The sequence below is a fragment of the Phyllostomus discolor genome, chromosome 1 (assembly GCF_004126475.2).
Source record: "Phyllostomus discolor isolate MPI-MPIP mPhyDis1 chromosome 1, mPhyDis1.pri.v3, whole genome shotgun sequence".
NCBI lineage: Eukaryota > Metazoa > Chordata > Mammalia > Chiroptera > Phyllostomidae > Phyllostomus > Phyllostomus discolor.
Genome location: NC_040903.2, coordinates 182859377 through 182886510, shown reverse-complemented (window position 1 = coordinate 182886510; position 27134 = coordinate 182859377). Strand labels below are relative to the sequence as shown.

Here is a 27134-nt window from a genome sequence, read left to right as displayed (position 1 = left end):
GGCATATGAAACATTTTCTACAACAGAAACATATCAACAACATCCTATTTCCAGCAGAAGAAAACACCATTGGGATGACGCCTTAAAAACACATTTGGGTGATGGCAGATCACAAGACACTTGGCTCTGAAGTCAAGATATCGGGTTTCAAACAAAAATATATAGGCTGGATATGAATAAACTCTCCCAAAAGCTCATGCTTCTCTACTGGCTGGGGATTCAGATGGGGGATCAGTAACACTTGCAGATGACTCCAGAGAAATAAGGATCCCATCTGCAGGCAGATGAAAAGAAGGAGGAAATTTTCTTTGGGTGCTTTACTTGAGTCATGTTAGAAACAAGATAGTCTATCACATCTTCCTAACAACATCGGCTGGTGTTCTCCTGCCAACAACTCAATTGGTTTAGAACTATGTTAAACTTGGAGAATTGCGTCATCCATCTCACGGGACACCGGCTCACTCCTGCCTAACTAGTGGGAAAGGAAGACATAAAAGTTCAGTGACATCTAGCATCAGCAGCCCAGCCTGTCTTCTGTCTTTGCACGCACATGCAGAAGACGGTATGATAAGGTAGCTCTACATGCGACATGCCTTCAATCTGGTCTCAGAAGATATATAAATAGATACATCCCATTATCCATCCCAATCTACTCTCTAATCTGCTCCATTCCACTCCATGAAACAGGGGCTGACTGATACAGATTGTACAAACTGGGCCTGATTAATAGACCCACTGGCAGGAGACCGAAGGGTGAGAGAAGGGTGAGGCTCGGGTATGTATTTCCCCAGCTCCCTCCCTGCCAGGCAACAATGGGTTGGCTGCTTTACCATCAAAAGCTAAGCTCCTGCCAAATATTCTCTTTACACGGCATTCCTTCTGAATTCTCCAAATCACCTGCCCCTTCAGGCCTAGGAGTGGCAAGGGTTAGCAAGAGTCCGTGCAGTAAACACCCGTAAAGTTCCCACTCTGTGCCATCTGCTTCCTGTTACATCCCTGACTGAAATGTGGGCCAACCGTGATGGATTATTAGTGGCTCCCCCAATAATGTTGTACTGGAGACTTGAAGACTGGCAAACAGATCACAATAACCAGTGCTGTAATTCTTCGCTGGCGTTGACCTTGGACATGGGAGAAAGGGGGAAAAATAGCAAGAATTCCATATACTTCTTACTCTTGTCTTAGATCTTTATCATAGTGGATAAAAACTGGGCCATAAGTAACTTCATCCTAGAGTCAAGTCTTTGATCTTATAATTTAGTGGAGGCTTGCGGATGGTTTTCATTTTCATATTGCAGTTATTCAGATGTTAATGCCAATATCCAGAAAGGGAATTATTTATAACCAGGATAACATTTTAAACTCTAAAACTATATTGTTCTAGAGAATTTGCAACTGAGAGATGAAATTTTGGGAAAACACTCCACTTTGATTTAATTTTCTTTCCACAGTCTAGCCTTGGTTGTATGTTCTACTTTTTCTCTTTAAGTCTTCCCATTCATATAACTAGACCCTTGCATCTCTCGTCACCAGTTCTCTTAATTTCCCACTTGAAGTTATTCAGCCTCCTTGAGGAAGCGAGTGTGTCCTAGAAACTGGAGCAAGGAACAGAAGCACACTGATCAAATTGCTTTCCTTTAACTCAAACTTGACTCTTATTCGGTGCCTAAATTTTTCTTTTGGCAAAATGAGAGATAAGGAGAGTTAACGCCGCTGCACTTCAACAGATGGAGTCGTACCGGAGCTGACGGGGCCTGAGGATGCAGCGTTACGCCAGCTCCACTGCAGAAAGATTTTGTTGTTGTATTGTACAGCACTTTGCCTTCCAACAGACAGAAGAGTGTCTCAAAAATAATTCTCTAATATTAAAATATATCTGACTCTACATGAAATAAGAGGAAGTGTATTCATCTAGACATGAGATGTAAATACAGATTTTTTTTTACAAAAAGGAAATGTGTTCTTGAACTGTCAGCATCTTTCAGCCAATGGTTTGATGAGCTTATGGTTTGATGAGACAGTTTGATGAACTGTCAAGACTCAGCCCAAATGATTTATTCTTCTTATTATTATTTTAACACTGAAACAGAACTTTTACTGCCTCTCTAGCGGAATAAGGGTTTGGATCACTGAAATAAAGACCAGGACTGTAGAGCTTAGTGGATATGATCCATATGCCTTTCCCATTCACTAAACATCTACAATGCATTCATTTGAAAACACTTCTCAATATACATCTAACTATAATGCAGTTTAAGGATTATTATTAAGGTTTGCACCACAAGCTGTGGGAGCACAGATAAGGCAGCAGTTAGTTCCAGGGCTGGGGGTGGGCAGTGAGGGAGACTCGCACTTACCTTAGACAAATTCAAGGCAGAAAGAGCAGCATGTGTGAAGGCCCTGAGCGTGAGATGCCCGACGGCACCAGGGAGCAGGGACTGGGTAGGCAGTCCTGGGCCCTGCGCATGTGCTAAGGAGTCTGGACCGTCACAGGAACTTTACAGGAGTTTGACCCAGGAAAGGGCCATTATTGCATTTGTATATTTTTTTATCTTCACCCGAGGACAATTTTTTTTTTCACTGCTTTTAGAGAAAGAAGAAGGGAGAGAGAGGGAGAGAAACATCAGTGTGAGACAGGACTATCAATTGATTGCCTCCTGTAAGCACTCCACCCAGGGATCAAACCCACAACCTACGTATGTGCCCTAATTGGAAATTGAAGCTGCAACCTTTCAGTGCACAGCACAATGCTGCAATCAACTGAGCCACACCGGCCAGGGCCACATTTGTATTTTTGAAAGGTTATGTTGTTTGAAACTTGAATGAATTGGAGGAGGCTTGGAGACCAGGTAGGAGATCACTGTAAGAGTCAAGGCAAAAGACAGTGCGGGTTTGAATTAGGGCAATGGCACTGGAAGGGAGAGCAAAGGGACACATCTCACAGATACTTTAAAGGCACAAATCAATAGAACTGAGGCTTGCTGACCAGATTGCAGGGGTGGGGTTGTGGGGAGGGAGGGAGGGACAGTGAAATGATTCAGAGATGATTTTGAAGTTTGTAACTAGTGAACCAGAGGAATATGCTTGTGGGAGAGAAAGTGAATTCAATCATGGATCTGCACAGTTTGTGGCTGCTGGGGCCATCCAGATGGAGATAGTCAGCTGACAGATGAAACATGAGGCTGGGGCTCAGAAGCCAAGTCTGGGTGGAAGATGTAGATTTTGGAAATCATTGTTTCATCAACATCAATGCGATAGGGATGGATGAGATCACACAGAGAAGACACAGAATGAGAAGAGGAAAAGGAGGAGGGAAAAGGATACAAAAAGCAGAGTCCAATGGGCATGTTTTGTTTTCACCTGTGCAGCATTCATTCCTTTTTTCTGGTGCTCTGTCTTCACTTACCTTCTGGCCAGCCACTCTTCCCACTTTGTGCAATCCTGGTGAAGAAAATCTTCATGGTGTCCTATTAAAACTATGCTTGCCCTCTGCCCCAGGAAGGAAAGAGTGAGCATCTCATCACCTGGCCACACTGATGTTATCAGCAATGTGGCAGTGGTGTGCTAGAGCTGGCTCTTTGTAGCTCACAAGTGGCATCATGTTGGTAGGTTAAAATCAGCAATGGTGGAGGTATTCACAACACAGAAGTTAACAGACACTACAAATCAGCCCTTACCCCACCCTCCACCAAAAGGCAGCTTACCAGCGCACTATTGGATGTGGGTGTGAGCCCAGCACACAGCAGTGAACATCGCCCAGAGATCTGATTTACAGGTCCCAGAGGAAAGGTTCTCTTTTTCATTCTGGATTGCAAACTCTGAGGTGATGTCAAACTTTCTTACTGTGTGTAGAAACTGCCTGAGAAGAAAATCAATCCACATAAGGAGAGAAGGACAAGAGATGAAAAAAGTATAGACCCCAAGCACAGTCCCTGTTGCTGTTTTATTTTTTCAATTTAAAAAATTTCTTAAAATTTTAAGATGTAATACACTTGTAGAAAATCATATAATATATGTGTTCAATTAACAAATAATAAAGAAATAAACATCTCGATAAATATATAGAATATTATCAATTCCCCAGAAGGGTACTGTATGGTATCTCTCCCTACCCTCTATCTTGACCTTTATACTAATCATTTCCTACCTTTTAAAAACGTTTATGATGCATGTACACATTCTTAAACAAAAAAGTATCCTCCTTCCTCCCTTCTTACTTTCCTTCCTTCCTTTCTTTCATTCCTTGTTTCATTCTTTCTTACTGTATCACTTAGGACAAACCCATAATTTAGGAAGGCGATGTTTTCCTGATATGGGACAAATTGGAGTAGGTTTATAAGTTGACAGGAAAGAGCCACTGGAGAAAGACTGAAGAACCAAAGATAGAATGATTTGCATGGCTGTAGGGAGGAACATGGTATCCAGCATGCCCTCGGAGGCCTCAGCTTTGGAATAGACAATGGTGAGATGCCTCTTTCTGATACAGAAACGAGGATTGATGTCTACTCATGAAAACCCTTGCTACTTTAACACACACAAGGTGCAGCTCAAAAATAGTAAGCTACCCATTTTTGTCTTAGCCCATATGGTACACTCTCAGTCTCCCTTGGCTTTGCACCCCTGCACTTTGGGGTTAGTGACTGGGATCTCCTCTCTCTTCCTCCTGCAGCCTGGCATCTCTGGACACAGCTCTGTGTGCTTGGCTCAGGTCCCTGAAACCTGGTGCTCCTTGACTTTCTCCCTGGCACAGGGTTCTGGCAGTGACTTTCTCCATGGAGCCTCCGCCAATGGCCCAACACCTTTTCCTGCTTCCTTTGGAGCACACAACACCCCAGCCCAATGGGCACTTTTCCTGTCTCTAGCTTTAGTTCTGTCTCTAAGGCAACCAACCCCTGCAGTGGGGTTGAGTGCAGGGAGGTTGGCAAAGGGAAGCAAAGTAGATAAATGTGTGAAAGTAGATGTCTGGGCAGCACAGTTGACAGGGTCCACCCCCTTGCTGAATCTGCATCTTTAGCCTATTGGACCACATCCATGCCAGGAGTTCTAGGCTCTCTGATGGCTGCTGCTCAAGAATTCCCCAGGCCACAGATCCATTTCCCAGCCTGCTTCTGGTAAAGTATGTGTTTAAACTGCCTCAGCTCCTTCAAAAGCAAAATGCTTCGACAAATTAAAAACATTTTGGATTCCTTGCTTGTCTCTGAGTTTGCTTTTGAAGTACAGATTAGCCAGAGAAATAGGTGCTTTGCATTTCCAAAAGAAAAAGAAAGAGAAAAAGAAAAAGAGGAGCTTGCTAAAGATAGCTAGCTCTGATGGGAGATTTATTATTATTATTACTATTATTTAAGAAGCTGCAGCTAAATGTCTGTGGATTCCAACAACACTTAGCAAAAGCTGTCTCCTGTCCTTCAAAGTATGGAAGACACTGCGTGAGAAGTGTCTCACAGGGCAGGTGACAATGAAAGGTTTTGGACTTTTGGAACTAGAGACTGGGTTATATAAAACATTCCTCTGTGCAGGAGTAGAAAGCTCAAATGACACGTAGTGATGCTCTGACTCTCCATTTGAAAGGGAGACACGGGCACATTACCACTGTGACCGAGCCAACACCAGCGCCTTTCCTCTCATTCCCGTGTGTGGCAAAGGCCGCTCTCCCCCTTCTTTTGATGAATGACTGTGGCGCCACCACATTTGTCTTGTAACTGGCAGCAATTCTCAAGTCAGTGATAATGAGGGTCTTCCTAAGAAGGAAGTCGAACGCCCTGGTCAATTTGTTGAAGGTCACTGCTTCTGCTCACCTATTTCCCAACAGTCCACCACCAGTGGAGAATCCTACTGGCCTGGGATGCACAGGATAGGATGTGAGTGCAACAATGTTTCTAAAGACTGGAATCCCTGAATATTAATCATAAAAACACACAAACACCTTATTTTCTTTATCAACCTGTAGAATAATACTATACTGACCACAGAGCTGAACAAAGCAAGAAGGTCAAGTTTGCCCCCTCATTTGAAAGACTGAAATTGCCCCCCTCCCCAAACCTACCACAAAACTGAAATTGCCCCACCCCAAACCTACCACATACATTTGGGGAGCAGCTGGACAGAACAAAGTAGATAATCACATGGATACATTAGTACTTACCTAGTGGCTATTTACAAAGGAATAGTGTGGATGAAAATGATGACACAAATTTTTTTAAAAACGTAGATTTCAAGAGTGAGGGATCAGGTCATACAGGAACCATGCCAGGCATTTGGTATCAGAAGATAGAAAACACAGACCTAGTCAAGTAGAAAGCCAAAATCCTGGCTTTGTTCTGTTAGACATTACGAAACTTTTACTCAGTGACCTCCAAACCCGGAATTTATTTCAAATAGGAATTGGAATTTTCACTCACTGGCAGGAAAACACGAGTTTCTAGAGCCAGCAATGCCTACACTCCTCAGAACATATTTCATGACAAGCCAGCAGCCATACCGAAGCTGGGGTCTGGAGCCTGTCTCTCAGACTTCAGACGCAGAGCAGAGTCCTGCGTCTCTTAGTCCCTGCATCTCTGAGGGTCACACGCGCAACACGAGGGCTGAAAAATAAATGAGCTTATGGAAGTAAAATAAATGAGATTACAGAGGTTCTGTTTTTAGCTTCACAACAGTCTTTAATATGAATCCGTGTTACAATTGACACTTTGTTTAAATGCAAGAACTTTTAGGTGCATTTTTCCTTCTATTAATCCATTTATTCCTCAGTTATTTTTTAAGCTCATATGTTTATTAAGCTATTCTACATACTAGATACTGTGCTAGATGTTAACAAATCAAAGAGAAAAATAAAAAATACATGGTAACGGCCCTTGGAGCATGCCTAGTGGCAAGAAAAAGATAAGAAAAAGATGGATAAAAAACATATGAGCCAAATAAAATCTTACAGTTGCTATTGGTGGATGTGGTGAAGAAACCAAGGAGAAAATGGTCGATCAACTGTGTGTGTGCGTGAGCGCGCACGCACCCCAGCAGGGCTGGGGTGTATATAAGTTGACGAGTCAGCATGAGTTAGCACCGGCCAGGAGGCCTGGTTGGAGAAGGGCATTTCAGGGAGGAGTCCCTGGGCACAGGAAACACCCTGGTGACAGAGGAGCGGAAGCCCTTCCTTACAATAGGGAGCTGGAGTGTTGAGGGAACTAAATGATAGGGGCCAAGACGGGGGCGGGGTCAGACTCGAGAAGGCCTTTTGTGCTCCACTAGGGAGGTGGGTCCTACCCTGCAGTCACGGAAGGGTTTCGGCACAGTGAGACTGCGAACTGGTGGTGTTCTGCAAGAGCCACTCCTGCAGCGGGGTGGAGAACCCGCTGGAGGGCAGGAGGCCGAATCAGGCAAAACAGGAGGCAGATTATTTCAAGGGTCTGCCCAGGTGACTCCCAACTAAGGAAAAAGGAATGGAGGGGGACAAAGGGGACTCAACGGAGGAATGCCCCGGAGGAGAGGACCTGAAAGGGTGCGGAGAATTTTGATCTTGGGCGATGGCTGGTGTGTCCGTAGAGACAGGGAGGGAGTGGGGAGTGGGGAGGGACTTGGGATAGCCCGTGGGACATCGGGGTGAGAGGTCCAGCAGGAAAGAGGATTATGGGTTTAGAGCAGAGGTTTTTAAACTGAAAGAGTTTAGAGTCTGTGAATGAGGGTGGGTAAAAAAATGCATCTTTGTTTTCACTAACCTCCAACTAAAATGTGGTATTTCCTTTATGTGTGTAGACAGCAAATACAATGGTATTAGCAGTACCTCTGACTCTGTCACTAGTGGAATCACAGATATATTCATATCATTTTTCAGTTACTGAAAACATCTTTTAATAATTGTTTATACTCATCACCTCCTCAAAATAATACTAGTTATCAGACCTGCTGCTATTATTATTTAACAATAATAAAAAAGCACACGCATTATATAACACATTTGCTTTTAATATTTTAACAATTGTATTTCAACATGACTTGTTTCATTTGTAATCCCCTTCATTTTACGAGGATTTAAACATTTTATGAAGGAGTTCATGGGCTTCAGCAGGCTGCCAAGTATACCCATGGACCAAAGAAAGGTCAAGAATATCTGGTCCAGTGTTTGAAGGCTTCGGGCCTGGTCTGCTGAGCAACAATGTGCTGAGAAGGATGTGACCTATTCCAGGGATCTCCATAAATAGACTGGGACCAAAAGGAAATGGTTGACTGCAAAAGAAAACGAAGTTTGTGCTTGTTTGGTTAGGAAGCCTCTGGCCTCCTTCCCAAAATAGTTGGCCTTTATAGATCCAGTCTCTCAGTCAAAATGTGCTCCGGGCTGGTTTCATTTATCGCTCTTGGGGAAATGGTGCAGATGAGAACTACGAGCCAAGGTGATGGTGTCGACAGATCCCTGGGCTCTCCAAAAATGAGCATCACTCAGCAGCGAGTTTGAACTGTTTGTAAAAATCAGTTATGATGAGCGGAATGTAAAGCAAACGACAGAATTGCATAACTGTCCCCAGGAAGGTCCTTTCCTTTCCTGGATCCAGATCCTGGTGTTCAAGAAGCCATAAAGAACAATGTGTGCAGTTGGGTACAGAAAACACTCGGGGGTGATCGGCTCAGCGGGCTCCAGGGCCAGATGTGACCACAGGCTTTGTCCTTTCACTGGAGTCACAGGCCCTCCCCCTGTTAATGGAGCCTTTTCTTTTTCAGCCTGCTAAGACTGAAAAGGACAAGGGGTTGAAAGGGACCCTCGCCTTCACACTAACCCTCTCTCATTCCTGGAGCTCTGTATCTCATAGCTGCTCCTGGGAGGCAAAACAGTGAAAACTGCTATGTGACTTTCGTCCTAATAAAATGTAAAAGGCTTCTGTAGAAGGTTGAAACCCTAAAAATTCACTTGCGCAAATCTGTCCTATCAAAATACCACTCGTGTGCACAAGGTGTTGCCTGCATGTTGTGTGCGATGCTGAAAACTGGAAACAACCTAAAAGTCTGCCAAGGGGCAACTGGCTCATTAATCATGGTTCATCGAAGTGGTTGAGCAGAATATACCAGTATGGACAGTTATTCATGCTACGTTGTTGAGTAAAAAAAAAAATGCAGAATAATATCTTTTTTAAAGAAGTGTATGTGAAATTCTAAAAGATTAGCAGTCTTCTTGTTTGGGAAATTGAGAGAGGAATTTAGGGGAGGAGGAAGATGAGGGTTTCAAAGAAAAATGGTTACTCTTTAATAAAATATCTCCACGTAGTTTGAACTGCAAAATTGCTTTTGAGATTTAAAATGTAATTGAAAGAAAGATCACATCAGCTCTCATCAAGTGCAATGGTAATCATCCGGTCATCGGTTTTCAAATTTTAATTTGTTAAGAAAACCATGCTGTATCCGAACACTCTCTGTCTCGGGGGGATGAGCACTAACTGTGAGTGACAGGCACCCAACATAACTGTGACTTACACAGGTGAGGACTGTATTTCTTTGGAGGTAGACAGTCCAGGGCTCATTTGGCAGCGCTGTTTCCCGGCAGCCCCTCCCTCTAGAGTGTGTGGCCTCATCCTTGTGGCCTAAATTGGGGCGAGAGCAACAGTCACCTCACCTCCATTCTCAGAAGCAGAATGGAAGAAGAGGCCAACAAAGGGGTCACCACCTGCATTATCCCCTGAATCCCTGGCCTCTGTATTCTATGAGAGTGCAATACCCAGACGAAATAGATGCCTATTCCGCAGACTCAAGACGGAGCAGGAGCACCTGAAGCCCTCTTCTCACGGACTTCTCTTGTTTTTCTTCCTCCACCCAGCCTCCCCCTTCTCCTTGTGCTTGCCCTTCCCTCATTCTTCCCTCCCACACGGGTTAGCCAAGCAGGCAGTGCTCAGACCTGGGGAGGTTGCTGTGGCTCAGGTTGCTTTGGGGTTGCTAGAGCCCACCCCAGGACGGTGGGGGAGGGGGGTGGCGGGGGGGGGGGGGCACAAGTGAAGCTTCCTGTTTCTGAGTAGCATTTGGAGAATTAGCTCTCAGAGTGTGGGAAAGATGTGACGGGGAAAAGATGCAGCCATTCAGCCGAGTCGTGTTCTCCTCCTGGCCAGAGAATCAGCGAATCTGATGTGTGTGTGTGAGTGTGTACATGTGTGAGTGTGTGCTGTTTGTGAGATTTCAGCTACTTGATCTCTCAACATCTCTCTCACTCACCCCCGAAATGTTTACTGATACCTCTCTAATGACACTTTACTTTCTCTTTTTCCTACTTTTGAGAGAAAATTGCAATATAACAGCCATTGTCAACCTGTGTGCTGTGGCACAATGGTGCCACCAGAGTTTTTAAAACATGCAGCACCTGGCTACTTAGTCAGGGGCACTGACTTGTTTCCCCCCACAACAATGGCTGGCCAGTGTGAATGAGTCAAAATTATACTTATTTTTGTCAGATCAGCAAAAAATATGTTTTTTGGTATGCCACAGAATTTTAGTAATTAGTTTATGTGTGCCATGAGATGAAAAAGGTTGACAATCACTGTCATTTCATATTGCATTCGTTTAAGGAGTACAACACAATAATTTGGTATATGCATATTTTGTGAAATATGCATAAATTTAGTTAGCACTTATCACTACACATAGTTAAAAATATATTTTCTTATGATGAGAGCTTTTAAGATCTACTCTCTTCACACTTTTCTAATATACAACATAGTATTGCTAACTATGGGTCACATGTACATTATGTCCCCAAAATTTCTCTCTTTTGTAACTACAAGTGCATGCCTTTCGATCATGTTCACCTGCTTCCCCTCCGCCTCTCCCCCTCCCCCCTGCCAACTCTGGCAACCACCAATCTGTTCTCTGTTTCTATGAGTTTGAATTTTTCAGATTCCACATGTAAGTAAGATCACACAGTATTTGTCTTCCTCTGTCAGATTTATATGACTTAGCATAAGACCCTTAGGATCCATCCATGTTTCATAAATGACAGGTTTTCCTTTTCAAGGTTGAGTAATATTCCATTGTATATATAACATTTTAAAATCTATTCATCTGTTGATGGACACTTAGGTTGTTTCCATGTCTTGGTGATTGTAAATAATGTTGCAATGAACATGGGGGTGCCGATATCTCTTTAAGATAGTGATTTGTTTCTTTTGTCTAAATATCCAACAGGGAAATTGCTGGATTTTACTTTCTCTTTCATTGTAGCTGTTTGTGTATCCATTTTCTCTTTCCTACCAGTGAGAAGGAACGCTGCAGGGGTATATGGCCCCACCCTCAGGACCACCAGTCACGTGCCCCTGGGGAAGCAAGACCCAGAGGCCCCAACAGCCTTTGCTGTATTTTACCAAGAATAGAAGATCTCCTCATTTTATTCAAGTTGTATTGGGAAAAGAAACTGGGCAAAGGGAAGAGAAAGAAGAGCCCAGTCATCAGGGATCTGAATTCTTCTTGCTTTCTTGGAACCTGTCTGCTTTTCACCATCTGCATTACAGTCCCGTCCGGCACAAAGTGAAGTGTAGGCAAGGCTGGCCCCTACTACAAGAACCAGTCTGTTTCGTTTCCAAGGAAAGCTGAGACACTAAGCTCTGGGCCCTCAGCAAGATCCCCCCACTGTGTGTGTACGGTGCTTACGGCCACTGTCACTGACCCCAGGATCAGAGGACTCTCACAGCACAGCCTCGTCCAAAAGCAGCTCCTCCGAGTCTGAAAAATGACTCTTCCCTTCCCCTGGCAACCTCCTCTACTACTTGTATGGCTCTGAGACCAGGAGTACAGTCTTCCTCTCCCCCAGTCATACCCCCATTCCCATATTTCTCACCAGTCATTTTACAAAACAGAATATGGAGCATTAACGCAGTGCTTTAAGAGCACAGACCTGGGAAGCTTCCATCCCCTAATTAGTGGGGTTATCTTGAGACAGGTACATACTTAACTTCTCAGCCTGTTTTCACATACCCCTAACCAAGAGCTACAAGCAAAACATGGAAGAAATAAATATGACTATATGATTAAATATAAATCTGGATACAAACCCAGACTGCGTGCCTGTACGCACTCAGCGAATATCTTTTGAGCAGCTAATTAGGCCCTGTAGGTAACATGGACACTCAGATGAACAAAACACAGGGAACCCCCCCCCCCTGAGGAGCTTATGTCCCTTTTCTAACCTTTTGAAAATTGCGGCATAGCGTATATACAGCTTGATGAGTCGCTGCGTATGTATACACCAGTGAAACCTGAGAGAGAAGGAGAACCTTTCCCAAATGCCAGGAGGTCTTCATAATTCTGCCCAGTCACCCCCACCCCCACTCACTCACCCAGACATTGGCACTACTTTGACTCTGTGCTTCAGTTTAAAAGAATTAGACCACGATTCAAGATGTTGGGTGGATGAAAGAGGTAATGTATATAGAACATTTAGCAACATTGCATGGTCGAGAACCATTCAACAAATACTAGTTATTATACAGCTTGATGAGTCGCTGTTGTTGAATCAGCCCATCTGTCTCTGAGCTGGAGTCCTGCTAGGACAGGAGTGAGGTAAGAGTGATAAGGAGCCAGGAAGTGGCAGCTGGAATGTCTGCTTGGCCCCGAGGCTTGCTGGTGGCTAAGGGGAAGTGGCACTGCGCCCCCAAGGGCGATGTGCAAGAAGAGCAAAGGACACTGGGCTGGTCGTGTCTCCTTCCCTCAGTGTATGGCATCAATTCTTTCCTTTTTTTTTTTAGGAAAATTATTTTATTAACCCTAAATTACTTTTTTCTTTTAGAAAGTACATAATTCTAGTATAGTTGATCGTTTTAGCAAATTGTCAGCTTGTAAAAATGTGATCTATAGAAAACCTTTCAGGAATGGTAGTATTATCTGAATTACTTTTCTTTTAATTGAGATAATTGACACATAACATCATATTAGTTTTGGGTATGCAAATTAATAAATTGATTTTGTATATAGTGCAGAATGATCCATCATCATGTCTATCACCACACAGTTATATTTTTTCTTGAGATGAAAGCTTTTAAGATATACTTTCTTAGCCATTTTTAAATATACAATGCAGTATTATTAATTATACTGATACAATGCAACATCGCCATGCTGTACATTACGCATTGATTGTTGAGGGCAGCAGCCCCAATAATCCCCCCGTTCTCTCTTGACCCTCTAACTGGGCCTGGTCCACAGGACAGAGCTGCCAAACCTCAGAAATGATGGTTCAACACCAGCTCAGCCACCAATCAGCACCCAGGGCTGTCTCACATTCAAGTTTGCTTTTCACCCAGCATCCTGGCTTAACACGCGGCTCTTCCCACAGCAGTCGGAGATGCTATCAGACCTGTCCTCATTCATAACACTGACATGACTCCTGCTCTGCAGATGGGTTTTTAATGAAAACTCCCATGAGACTGCTGCACAGCCGAGGAAGGAACAGAGAATGATAAATGTGCTAAAGCAAAACGAGATACAGTCCAGAGATGGTTGGGATGCAGTTGGTCTTTTAAACAAATACTTTATGAAAAACATTGGCAAATGTTTCAAAGCCTCTGTCGGAGTTTCAAATATTAGCACAGGATATTTCCTTCTGGTCACTAGCAGAGGCAGACACGCATTCCCACCTAGGGCCCCGTATGGGTGGGCCCCATATGGAGCCCAGTCTTCCCCTCCACTAGAGCATCTTTCTGAAACTGGCTTTAAGGTTACAGAATGAGGAAGTTGGTGTGAAGAAGCATGAAGAGAGATCGAAATGTGGTTGGACAAGACTTTCAGAATCTCGTTAGTTGAAAGCATGAATTTACAAAGTAATTCAGTATACAACGATTCACTTTTCAAAAGGACTTGCTATTGTGTATATAGAAATATCTTCTTGTCTTATTTTCCTCACCAGTTGGCTGTGTAACAGCCTTGTCAATACTGCTTAATATATGCCCCCCATCCCGCCCCTGTTCTCAGTTATTTATCCAAGTTTGAATATCCCCAAACCTGCTACCCTAAGGAAGTCAGGAAATCTACCAACATCTCAAAATAAGCCTCCTCTCCTACTCTGGACAATCAATGTGCCTATCCTGATAATATATGCTTGAGATGGCCAGGTGGTTTTACCTTGACCTATCATTAATAATTTACTGTAGAATGTTTCTTAGAGGCAAACTTTAATGTTATTTAATCTACCAAAATATTTGCACATAACATTTCAGGACCGTGAAATTTGGAGCAGAAGTTCCTCAGCTATGAGCCAGCCCCAAGTATTCACTTTAGAGATGCAGAAATCAAGATCAACAACACGAAGACAATCATTTTAAGATCACAAGAGAATTCTTCCTGCGTTAGAAGCAGGGTTAGAATTAGAAGCCAGGACCTCTGACTCATGATTGATTATAAATGCATGCATACATACATACAACAGTTTTTATGTACACTCATGCATACATACAATAGTTATTGAGCAATTACTATATGCCAAACCCTGTATAAGATATTAGAACAAATAGACCATTCAAAAAGACATACTCCTGCCCTCATGTGTAGTGGAAACCAGATCCACAAGTACAGACTCAAATGTTATGAGAAGAAACAGACTTGACCTGATCTGGGGGGTCAGGGAATGACTTCTCTGATGAAATGGCATTTGAGCTGAAAACTGCTAGAGGGAGGAGTAGCTAACCAGATGGAGGGGTGTGGCCTGAGGGAATAGGAGAGGATTCCAGGTAGAAGGGGATCCCATGGGTAAAGATCCTATGAGTTTTCCAGTATGTATCACTACTCTTGACCATCGAGTCACACAAAATGCATTTTTTTTTCAGCCACCTTGTTTTTATCTTTCCTTTGATTTAGGGAGGCGTAGTTGAAGAATATAGTGTCCAATCGCCAGTGTCTGTTGGTGACACAAACCAACAACACTAGCTGTGCTTAGGGGGAAGGTAAAACTGGAATGACATGTTTGGTATGATTTTAAAAATTATGAAAATAAACAATTGATTGGAACTCATTGTAGATTCATCCCAGCATTGGTTTTTGGTCTTCTTTCATATTATTCCAGACCTAGAAAAGATTTGCCTCACCTCAAGTATCTTGATTTTCACCTAATTACCATTAAACTCAATCTCACATTTTCCCACTTTCTTTTCCTGAAATACAAGGAAAAGCGCATACACTCAGAAGCATAGAGATCATGATGCTAGATGGAAAATGAGAGATGTAGAATTACTAGAGAGACTTCAATATCTTGCTTTCATCTTAAAAGCAAGGAAATTTGAACCGCACAGTGAGCTCAGCATACAGAAGGAGGTGGGAGAAGAGTAATTAGGAAAGGAGACACCGCACGGTAAGTAATGCTGTAGGGCTTTTAGCGGTTTTCGGTCCACCCTTCTAGATGAGAACTGCTACAAATTGATTTGGCCACCTCTCTTGTGTGGTCTTTTTATCTTTTCTTAACAGCCCAACCCTCCACACTCTCTAAATGGTAAGGTCTAAAGTAGTTAAAAGTTGTAGTGAGACACAAGATGCAAATGAGCAAGTTTGCATAGATGTGGAGTTCTTGTCTTGATCCCAAAAGGAGAGAACAAGGGCATCAGATCTGCAAAAGGCAGTGAACCCCTCTCATCTGAGGGTGGGGGTGTGGAGGCAAGGGGTGGGGACCACCAGCAGTCAGCAGCCGTGTAGATGTATTATCTAGTGTTTGTGTTTCTGTGTTTGCGTTATGTACACATGCTCTTGAGCCTTTCAACATGCTGAATCTCATGGGAAACTATAATTCTTGTGAGTGTTAAGGGTTACAGCTTTAAGAGAAATAAAGCATTCTTTAAGTTTCTAGGTTGAGTCTTCCGAATGCATGTAACAATGAGTGTTGAAAGGATGTGGGATGCAGGCTACAAGTCCTCATGGGAACATTGGCTTAGGAAGTTCTGAACCCACGAAATGTCTGGGTACCAGTGACAATATATAAGAGAACCACACATGATAATGATACAATCAGGTAATTAGTCTTTACAAATAATTCAAACCATGGGTATAGCTGAAGGAGTTTCCTTCACTATGACCACTAACTTCAAGAATCATTAAGCAGCATGACCCTTAATATGGCTTCACAATCACCCTTCAGTTTCCTCTTTTCACAGTTCTTTTCTGTCACCAGTACCAGCTTCTCACCTACTCCAGAACAGAAGCCTGGAGTTAGCTTTTTCCATTCCCCAACGTTAATCATCTGTACACAATCCATCACCACCATGGCTGATTCTTCCTTCACCAATCTCTTGGGTTACTCCCTTGAGGTTCTTTTTCTTAGTCACTATCACGCCATGCCCTTATCACCTCAGTTGAAATTCTGCAGTCGTTTCTCTAGTCCATAATTAACCAACTCTTGGGTTTAGAAAACCCTCTATGGTGTGAAATCTGGATGGGAGGCTGAGATGTGTGATGAGAGCAATAAGGGGGTCTTTTTTATGTTAATGAATTGACTTTTGGAAAGCCCCTCAGTAATCAAAAGATGGGGGCTGGTTGCCAGGGAACCTAACCATGGGTGATTAGAGAATTAGACCATTCAATTTCCCCCACAGCCCCCACCCTCTGCCATACCATCAGCCTCCAAAGAGGGGAGAAGGGCTGGAAGTTGAATGAATTGTCAATGGCCAGTGATTTAATCAGTCATGCCCCTGTAAGGAAGCCTCCATAAAAAGACAAAAACGCAAAAGGACGGGCGTTCAAAGAGCTTCCGATTTGGTGAGCACAGAGGTTTGGTAAGAGAGGTAAACTCCACACACTTTCCCTGCACCTTGCCTTATGCTTCCCTTCCATGTGTCTATTCCTGAGTTGCATCCTTTTGTAATAAACTAGTAATTTAGTAAGTAAAAAAATGTTTTGAATTCTATGAATTGCTGTGTCAAATTAATCTGATTCAAGGAAAACGGGGGTGCTGGCAACCTCTGATTTATAGCCAGTTCGTCAGAAGTACAGGGACAACCTGGACTTTCTATTGGTATCTGAAGTGGAGCACAGTCTTATATGACTGAGGCCTTAACCTGTGGAATCTGATGCTAACTCTGGGTAGATAGTTTCAGAATTAGTTGAATTGTAGGACACCCACAGGGTGTTGGAGAACTGCTTGGTGGTGTGTGGGAATTCATCCCCCCACCACTATCTGTTGGAATTCGCTTCAGAGTCATTAGAGGCAGAGACTGCTTCCTTCTGTAGAAGCCAAAATGGCAGATGACTTGCCTGTCAGCCTCTTTTGCAGCTAGAGCTCAGGTACCTGCACTAGGGCTTGTCCAACCAGAAGCACCCACCCCAGGAACTATACCTGGTGCTATGATGCAGGAGGTGGAAACAGTTGAGAATTCTTTTACTGCAGTGTCAGGGCCAGCAGTTTCAGTGGCTGTTGTCAGTGCTACATGGGGACCTCAGCATGCAGGGTCAGCTGCAGCCACAGTGCCCAAGGCTCAGGCATTGTGCTGGCAGTGTGATTTCCACTGTGGCTCTGGCCGTGTAGCCCCCTCCAGTTCTGCTCATTGCTCAGTCTGGTTCCCTAAACTTCCTAGCATTTCTGTGAGTTGTACAATAATCCATTTGAAAAATTCCTTTCATGCTTAAGATAGCAAGAATTGGTTTCAGCCCTGAGAATGTTCAGTCATAGTCTAATCTCTATATCTGCCCCTGCCCCTAAGCTATCACCCATACCACCGCCAAACTCTTCTGAAAACTTTACTTTTATCATATCATTTTTAAATGTGTGCTTAAGGAGGTATGGTGGGTTCTACATGAAGTCAAGGTCCTAAGCTTGATTTCCAGCATTCTGAGTGATGTAGCCTCTCTCAGTATGAGAGAAACTGCCATCATCTCTGCTGTCTGTCTAGCCAACGGTTCTCCATTTTTTTTAATGAAGTACAATTAAGAACCAATACACACACACCCCCCTAAAGCAAACACTTTGTTAAAACACACGGCATGTGATAAACTCTGGTATTTTCTATTTCACTCCTTCTGCCCTTTTTTTTCAATTTTAAAAATTGCTGGTTGATACTCATCGAATTGATTCGTAAAGCACAGATTTATTTCCTACTGGTGTTTTTCAGGCTGCCCACACTGTTACCAGTTTATGGCATGGGCAGGAAGTGCAGAAAAGAATGACCTCAAAACCCACAGTTAATCCCACTTTTCCTATTAAGGGTTCTTATATTTACACAAATCTTGCAAAAAAGCATAAAACTGACATCACGAAAAAGCAAGCCTATGAAACATATATTGTAATTCTCAGGACTACTGAATAATATCTGAATACATATTAAATCAATTACCAAAAAATTTTTCTCTCCAAACTTGTATTTGATTTTTCATATTTCTATGGAAGAACAGCTTGATTTCTACACTCACATAGGCTTTTTTCCCCCAGAGCTGGTGTCTTGGAAAGAAGTCCTGCTTTGGTTCAAAGGTCAGCATACTGGCTCCCCTAGTATGACACAGAATGTTTCTCTACATTTCTCTACAGAAACTAACCAAAGAGGTGTGTAACAATTATTGCTGACATTTTTCAAATGAATGAGGTAGATTTAGATTAGTAGAATGATTAGAAAAAGTCAAGCCTGCAAGAGCACAAAGGGTTTCAATGAGCTGTGAAAACTGAAATGGCTCTTTATTGAAACCCAAAGGTTGCTTTGGGAGATGAGAATGGGACTCCTGGTAGAGGCTGGGGCACAGACATGGCCCCGTGGAAGGTGACAAAGGGTTATGACTCAGGGCTGCTGGTGGCACATCTGAGGTCCTGCCCGGAGGGGGAGGCATCCTCTCAGCAGCTGCGGCCCTTCCCCAATTCCCACTAGCTCCCACCAGGGTTCCGATGTGGGCTATTTAGTCCTTACCTTCCATGGCCTGTATGTACCCTTTGTGCTTTGCAGTCATTATAACAATCTGTTCACCTTTGTGCATATCTAATAGGCAGTTGGTATGCTTCCTTGAGTTTGGAATTACATACTGATATAAGAAAGAAAAGACTTTTTTGTCACAGTTAATTCCACAATGGTTCATATTCCAACACATCATTGTATTCATCCACCTCTGTGGCCTGGAGAGCTAGCCAAACGGGTTCAGGTACACAGACCAGAGTCTCTCCCAAGAGCCTGGAAGAGCATAAATAATGATCTTCTCTCCTTTCCTCCTATTGGCCGAAAGGTCTTAGGCTCCTGGCCATTTCCGATCACATTGGAGTTTTCTGCAGCTCTTTGCTTCACAGCTTCCTTTCTCCACATTAAAAGAGCATGGAAGAGCAGCAGAATAAAACCAAACCGGGAGTTCCTTGGTAAACAGAAAAATGCATCCTGAAACCTGCATCTCCATGGCCCCATTTCCGCTCCTTCCACCTGCCCCTCCCACTCCATTCTCACATGTTTTTTCAAAGCTTCAGGTTTAGTTGAATTAAAAAGCTGCTGGTATGAGGAAGATTGACATTTATTTATATTTTTCTTTGCTTAATCCACAGGAACATCTTTGCTGTTCCCTGCACTACCATTTGAGGATGGGGGTAAAGTAAAAGAAGTGGACTCATGGGTCACCGAAAAAAACTTTGAAAATTGGAAATAATCAATAATAAATATTCCTAATCTGCCCTTCCCCCAATCCAGTTGGAAGCGGTGTTGGAATAGGGGTTAAGAGCCTGTAGTCAGATGACTTGGGTTTAAATCCTGCTCTGCTTCTATCTACTTATCTGACCGACACACATTACTTAACCTCCCAAATATATCCTTGTTTGTGCTCTAGTCACTACCGTGTTCCCCGTGGGAACACAGGTGTGTGCTCCAGCCTGTAGGAGCTTGCAATAAAATGCAGTGAGTACTCAAGCCACGTGTTCTACATCATTGTCACCCCAGTGTTTCAGCAACCGTGGCCCCATGGCCATCGAGCCCCTGGTGAGAGAGAATGTGAGAGTGTGGGTCAAGTGCCCTCCTTAACACGATTAGCACTGTGGGCTGAGGAGTTCACCTTTGCTCCTTGGTTCATCTAGTTTCTAAAGACAAATGACACCCTTGGGCCTCCAGCTTGGTTGATTTTGGTGATATGACACCAGCCAGAGGTTTCAAACTAGAATCTTTCCTTGTCGACAGCATGTATGGCACACAGCTGGTATCCTGTTCCGAAGCAGTGACCCATGTGCTGAAAACTGATGCTTCTGGGAGCAGATGGGTGGGTTTCACTCTCCAGTAAAATTTCTCTTTTCAAAGTGAGTGGGAGCTCCATTCCCTTCCTTCCTTCCACCCGTCCTTCCTCCTGTCCTCCCTTGCCCTCTTCCTTCCTTCTTTCCTTCCCTCTTCCCGCCCTCCCTCTTTCTTTTTTCCTTTCTTTTCATTTTTACTGCCAGAAACCATTAGATTATTGGGGACATCTTTGTTTTTATTTTTAAATAAGAGTTGTTGACATCATCTGAATAGTATGGATTCTTGCAAAATGTCTAGATAGTGTATCTAATTAGATCCTGGCATTATTAACAACTCATCGGTCCAATTTTTTTCTTCTTTTTTAAACAAGTCTGAAGGATATCAGAGCAGACTAAAATAATTTCACCATCTGCAAAAGATTTCACAGACAAATAGTACTTAAACTGAGAAATCCCTCGATAAATTTGCCAGTAGACCAGTTCTCCTCCCTGGTATAAGGGAGGTTTATAACAGTGATTCTTTGTGCATTGTGGAAGGCAAATTCTAAACCAGCCAGCCATGATTTTTTTTCAATTACACTTTCCCCAAAATAACTCCCTTTAGAACAAGTTCTTAAAGGTTTTCTCTCCATGATTGTAAGCTGCTCTCGGGGCCCTAGAGTGGATAGAGAGGGAAAAATCTGAGCGTCAAAGGTTTCCACGTAACCACAGTTATTTCTTGCATTGGAAACTGCCTATTTTTGTTCTCCCTCGGGAGAGAATTTCAGAAGATTTTTATGTCTGTCTCAAAATTGATTATGTGTTTTTAGTTTCACCAAGTTCAGACTTTAGAAAAATGTGAACAAAAGAAACACAAAAATAACACATCTTTTTCTACACATGTCAGGGAGTTTGCTTGGCACTTGTGCAGGCTAGGAGTAATGTCACTTGTTAGTATTTACTACGAAACACTACAAACTTAAAAGTAACAACAGGAGGACACCGTGAGGACGGCTGTGTCCTTTGTGTGAATGGGATCAAGGTTCTCATTCATAAATTAGGTAGATCTTTGGTTGGGAGGGTGGGGTTTTTTTTTCAGGTGATAACTCAGTAAAATCTGGATTCAATCCATTCTGATCGGTGCTACCACTTAAACCAATTGTTTGAAGTTCAAATTTTACTTTTTAGGAAGTCAAAACTGCTTACTGTTGTAAAAATCATCTGAATTAAGTTTTTATTCTTGCACAGTGAGTGGCCCTTTTACTAAGGGGAACAATGCTTTTCGTAAAATAATATTGAAGTCAATAAAGGTAGAAAACTTACAAATAAGGGAAAAATAAGAGGAAGATGAAAAAAGGGAAAGAGGGTGGGCAGAGGAGGGGGAGAGAGTGGGAGGGGGACACTGGTTGTGCAAGCCTTTACAAAGGGCGAGGGGGGGAGAATTTAATGGCTGAACTTACGTCATAACTGGATCTCATTGTTGAGTACAACATTAGTGACACTGAGAGTTTATCCGAAACAAAATTTCAAGTTCTCATACAAAGTTTTCAAATGCTTATCCAAACCCAGGAAGCAGGTCAGAATGGCCTGGGTGAAGGTTATTCGTAGCACAGCCCACATGGCAGCTGGGATATCACCACCTCTCAGGATCCAGGCAAGTGTGGCTTGAACCCTTATTCTGTCTCTCCCGAAGGTCCACGTCTCTGGACCCGTTCTGTGGCTTTTCTCGCCATTTTCTTAATGCTGCTTTTGGTGAGCAGAAGTTTTTAATTTTGAAGTCAGATTTATCAGCTTTTCTTTCGTGCTTCATTTTTTTTAAGTCCTATCTGACAAATCTTTGTCTGCTCCAAAGAGGAGGTGCTTTTAATAGTATGAGATTTCAAGCCATTTAAAATTGAACACTAGACATCCTGGCTGGCCTTCCCTCCATTAAGATTTGACACTGGTGACTCCGTGCGGATATGTTTCCAACACCATCCCCTGGCCCCTTCCCTCCACGCACTCCAGATGATCCCCAGTCCAAGCCCCGAGCTCCAGATCCTTCTTGCTCCAATACAGAGCCACTCGCACTTCTGAAGCTCCAGGATTGGCTATGCAATACTAAAATGTGTACCCTGTCCAGCAAGTTAAAATGGTTTTCCAGAACACAATTGTAACTGTCGCAGCAATTTTCCTCTTTACATTATCGAATCAACTCAACATTTGGCCCAAGTTTCCCATCAAAATTTGGGGATTTTTAGCTAAACTCTTTTTGCTGAATGATAGGCAAAGCCTTCAACGTCGGGAGACGTCAGATGCTTGCTCTCTTTATGCATCGTGTGCGTACTTCTGAGCGTGATGTGATGAGGCTGAACAGGAAATGAACATGCTGCTTCTTGCTGTGGTAGCACCCTTGTCTTCTGGTCTTCATGACGTTCCACAGAATCATCCCACAGCCCAGAAGGCCACCCGGCTGACTCTTCCTCTCATCTCTAACTCCTGACGCCATTTCCCCCAGGTCTCCCTGTGGAAAATCCTAAACACTGCAGGGTTACTGTATAATGTAGGGACTCAACCTTCAGTTGCTCTTCTTGGGAGTTGAAGTTCAAATGTATAATTAATAGATTCTTTAACAATTTATCTCTTGTTGGATACAAACCATTCCATCACATCAAGTCCAACATGTCCTTAAGAAAATTTGTCTTTTCCTCCAAAATATCTCTCCCTTTCACCTGTCCCACCCACAGCGAGGTTCAAAACACATTGGGCTCTCACGGTCTTATTACCCTCTATGTATTACTATGAGCCATTCCTTCGAAACACCTAAAAATGCTTAATATTGTAAAGCAATCTTAATTAAGTTTTTATTCTTGCATAGGTAGTAGCCCTTTTACCAAGGGGAGAAATGCTTTACATAAAATAATATTAAAACCAATAAAGAGGGGAAAGTTATAAATAAGTGGAAAATAAGAGGAAGAGGAAAAAGACAGGGAAAGGGGGTGGGCAGAGGAGGGAGAGAGAGTGAGGGGGGTGTAACTCGGGTATTTCAACCTCAGACCAGGCATTCAATGCCGTAGTTTCTGTTCTCCCTACGTCCCTGCTCTCCTCTCGCTCTCTTGACCCTGTCTTCACCCCCACGTTATTTTTGTACCAGGCAGATCTGTCCGTATTTGCTCACTAACCCACACTGGATCTCTCTGGCCTACCACACCTGCCTGACTTGGAAGGCTCCTGGAGACTCACCCCACCTGTCTGAGTTACTGCCACGAGCTCTGTCCCAAGTATACCAAGCTCATTCATCTTCGAATTCTTCACTTGACCTATTGACTTCCTGCAAAGACTCACAACCTAAAATGCCACTTTTCACAGTCACTTTCTAAATCCTTCACTTTCCACACTTAGCTCATCTTACCTTCTCCAATTAAGTCCTCTCTTCCTTAACCTACTGCTTCCAGTCTGACATAGCTGGATAATATCATCGAGGTCACAGAGGTCAGGTGGAAATCAAACGGAAACACATGACAAAGTCAATATGCTTGCAATACCAAGTCTCTTAGACAGGAACTGAGCCTTTGAAGGCCCTGGTAAGTGGATTTGGACGCTGCCCCCTTCCCTTAACATTTCCTTTTATAGCCACTAAATTGCACAGGGACTGAACGCCTCCTGGGGGAAACAAAAGACTTGAACGCTGAACAGTACTGGGAACCACACCACACAGCCACGCCGGATGGACGGGGCTGGCCCCAACAGGAGCCAGAGCTCAACAGTCTTCAGAGAGAAGTTATCACAGAGAAGGAGCAGACGGGCCCAGGGAGCCAGAATGGAGAGGTGATTGCAGGAATGGCCCAACAGTGGATACCAGAATCTTCCTGACCTTGTCCAGGTGACAGCATTTGCCACTGTAGAAAAAGGGCTTAGTTGTGTGAAACGGAATGAACTGTATATTAAGCACCAAAGCACTTTGGGACTCAACAAACCTTACCGACAACCCTCCTTCTCTTTCCCACCCCCCTGCCTGGGCTAAATACAGAAGGGCATTCTTCTCTCTTTGCCAAAATGGTGACAAGATCTCTGGCCTCAAGGTCCGGTGGCATTATTCCAATTCCCCAAACAATGGGTGCAGTGGATGCCCACCTCCACAGGTGGCTGAAGGGACAGGAGCCAAGTTCCACCCCGAGAGGGGCGACTCTGTGGACCTGCCAAGGGCCCTCAATGGCAGATTCTTGGCTTGGCCTGACACTGATTGCAGTCGCCATGTGAGTGAGTGACAGGCCGGATCACATTTTGAGGTTCACTCACCATCGCTGCAGGGCCCCTGCACCCACCTGAATCTCTCAGGATGGTTAAGGTCCATGTTTTAGTCCTGGAAATGAAGTCTCACCTTTCCCCTACACAAAAGCGGAGACTCAGAGCACACAGCAAACACAAGCACACTTTCCCGCGACCCACTGTCCTCCTGTGGCCGAGTGGGGAGAAAAGGGATGGATTCACAGAAAATGAAAGGGCTAAACTTTCTCATGGATTCAGGCAGGGCCCCGTGCAATCTGACAGTAAAGAGGGGGCCGTTCTGATGGTCTTCGGGTTCCTGGGAAGCCGGGCTCTCCTTGGTTCACTCAGGGACACACAGCCGGGGTGTTTAAAGGTTTCAGCAGCTGCAACAACAGTAGCACAGGGTAGGTGACTGTCCTAATTCCTCACACCGTCCTGGGGACCTTCCTTTCAGAGGCCGGCTAGTGTGGTCCTGCCTCTCTAAGACAGTAGCCAGTCAGGAAGGCCGAGCTGTCTTGTCACATCATAGGCAACCAGAGGACAATGACTCACCCTTCAAAATCATGGCTGCCGCCATTCCCATGCTGACACTTCAAGCACAGCACTACCTCTGACATTCAAATTGTTACATTATTATCAAGCTGCACCAGCCATATACATCTACCCCACAAATTTCAGCTACATAAAGGCACCATCTGATGCCCAAAGAAAGAAAATCGCATCACAAAGTAACATTTGCTTAGGTAAACTAAGTTCACAAAAAGGGGGAGGGTGCTGGGGTCTCTACCAAGATGTTCTGCATAACCAAAGGAGATTCTCCCTCATTCTGTGAGACTTCAGTTAGTCTCTACCTTCAGAATCCAGTGGCAACATAGCCATTTGAGCACTACGTGTGTAGATTTCTAGCACTATTATTATTATGGAAGTTGAACTATATAATAGATTATATTTGGATATTAATCTCCTCTCATATTGGTTTTTATAAGCTTAAAATGTCAAAGTTCTCAGAATCCTATAAAGCATTTGTGTACACAGCTAACAAGGAAAAATGTTAGCTTGAGATTTTACTTCCAATTTTCTTAAATATAAACAAAATACAATGTTTTGGTTAAAGTGGAGGATTTTGTTTCCCTCTCCAGCACTGTTCCCTTCCCTCCACCCCTAACATCACCTTCTCCATGTCCATGGACACTTAATCTTTTTAAAAAAAGATCTGACTATAGAATTCTAGATTGTGTGTTTTCACTTTTAGTACTTCAATAATGTTGCTCTACTGTGTCCTGGCATTCACCGCTTCTGGTGATTAAATCTGCTGTAATTTTTAGTCTTTGGTTTTCTGAAAATAGTGGATCTTTTTGCTCTCACTGCTTTAAGATTTTCTTTTTATTACCAGTCTTAGGCAAATTGATTATGATGTTTTCTATATAACTTTCCTCATTTTTATGTATTTGTGTTTGGGGTTTACTGGGCTTCTTAAAACTGTAGGATTATAATTTGTACCAAATTTTGAAAAATTCTGGTCCTTTTCTTCAAACATATATGCATTTTTTAATAAACTCTGCATATTCAACATGTATATTAGGTCAAGTTCACTGATGCTCTAATTTTTTTAATTTTTTTTTCTGTGTCTCAGTTGATTTCAATTGCTACATCTTTAAATTTACTAATTTTTTTTGTTAGTGTCTAGTCTGCTAGTATCTTACTACATGCAGTTTTCATCTTATACATTATAGTTTTTATCTCTAGAAGTTCTAGTTGGGTGCTTTTCTAAAAGAATGTTCCATCTTTATTCAATATTCTCTATCATACATATAGTTAAAAATAACTATTTTAATGTTCTTACCTACCACTTCTATTATCTGTGTGTCATTTCTGGGTTGGTTTTGATTGGGTGATTTTTCTTCACATTATAGGTCATTTTTTTGTGTTTCTTTGCATCCTGGTAATTTGTTACTGGGTCCTAAAGCATCATGAATTTTACTTTATTGAGTGCCAAATTTTTGTGTCCTTGTAACTATTTTTGAATACGTTCTGGGACACAGTTAATTGGAAACAGTTCGATCTTCTGAAGGCTTAGGCTCAGGGCTGCCTTCTGTCTAGGGATGATGCTCCCCGTGACTGCGCTCCCCAGCAAGCTTCCAGGTGACGCTGCCTGCACGCTGGCCCGTGGGCAATACTTTGGGCAACAAGGCCACATGAGTACTCCATCATGAAATGAGGCAGATTAATCTGAGATGTGTGTGCGGAAGTGGAGCCCTGCCTTTCCAGCTTCAGCCAGGCGTCTCGAACCCTTAAGACCAGCCCATCTGTCATCTAAACACCAAGGAGTGACCCCAGTTGATGTGGACCCAGAGGTTGCCACGGAAAGCCGTCTCTGAATTCACAATCCATGAAACATGAGATATAATAAAATGGTAGTTGTTTTAAGCCACTAAGTTTTTGAGCAACTAAGTTGTGTCTTGTAGCAAATAGTTAACTATAACAGAATTTGATCTAAAATGCACTGGCTGCATATTAAAATCAATCAGGGAGCTTTTTAAAAATATTGATTCCCAAACCCTATTCCCAGAGATTCTGACTCACTTGGTCTAAAGTGGGGCTCAGGTATTGATAGTCTTAAAAGCCCCCAAGATGTGTTTTATAATAGACTCTAGAATTTAATGTACTGCCAAAGTTTAAGGCCACTGTAATATGTAATGAAAAATCATGAAAGAGGTTTAAGCAGGGAGTTGATGTGATCACGTCTGTATTAAACACAATTATTGTCAACTGTATGAAGGATAGATTTCAGGGG

At 43.1% G+C, this 27134-nt stretch overlaps 1 pseudogene; it reads left to right on the top strand.

Moving 5' to 3' along the window:
- Positions 1-23944, top strand: part of LOC114492167 — a 46185-nt pseudogene extending 22241 nt beyond the window's left edge.
- Positions 23945-27134: the final 3190 nt, after the last annotated feature.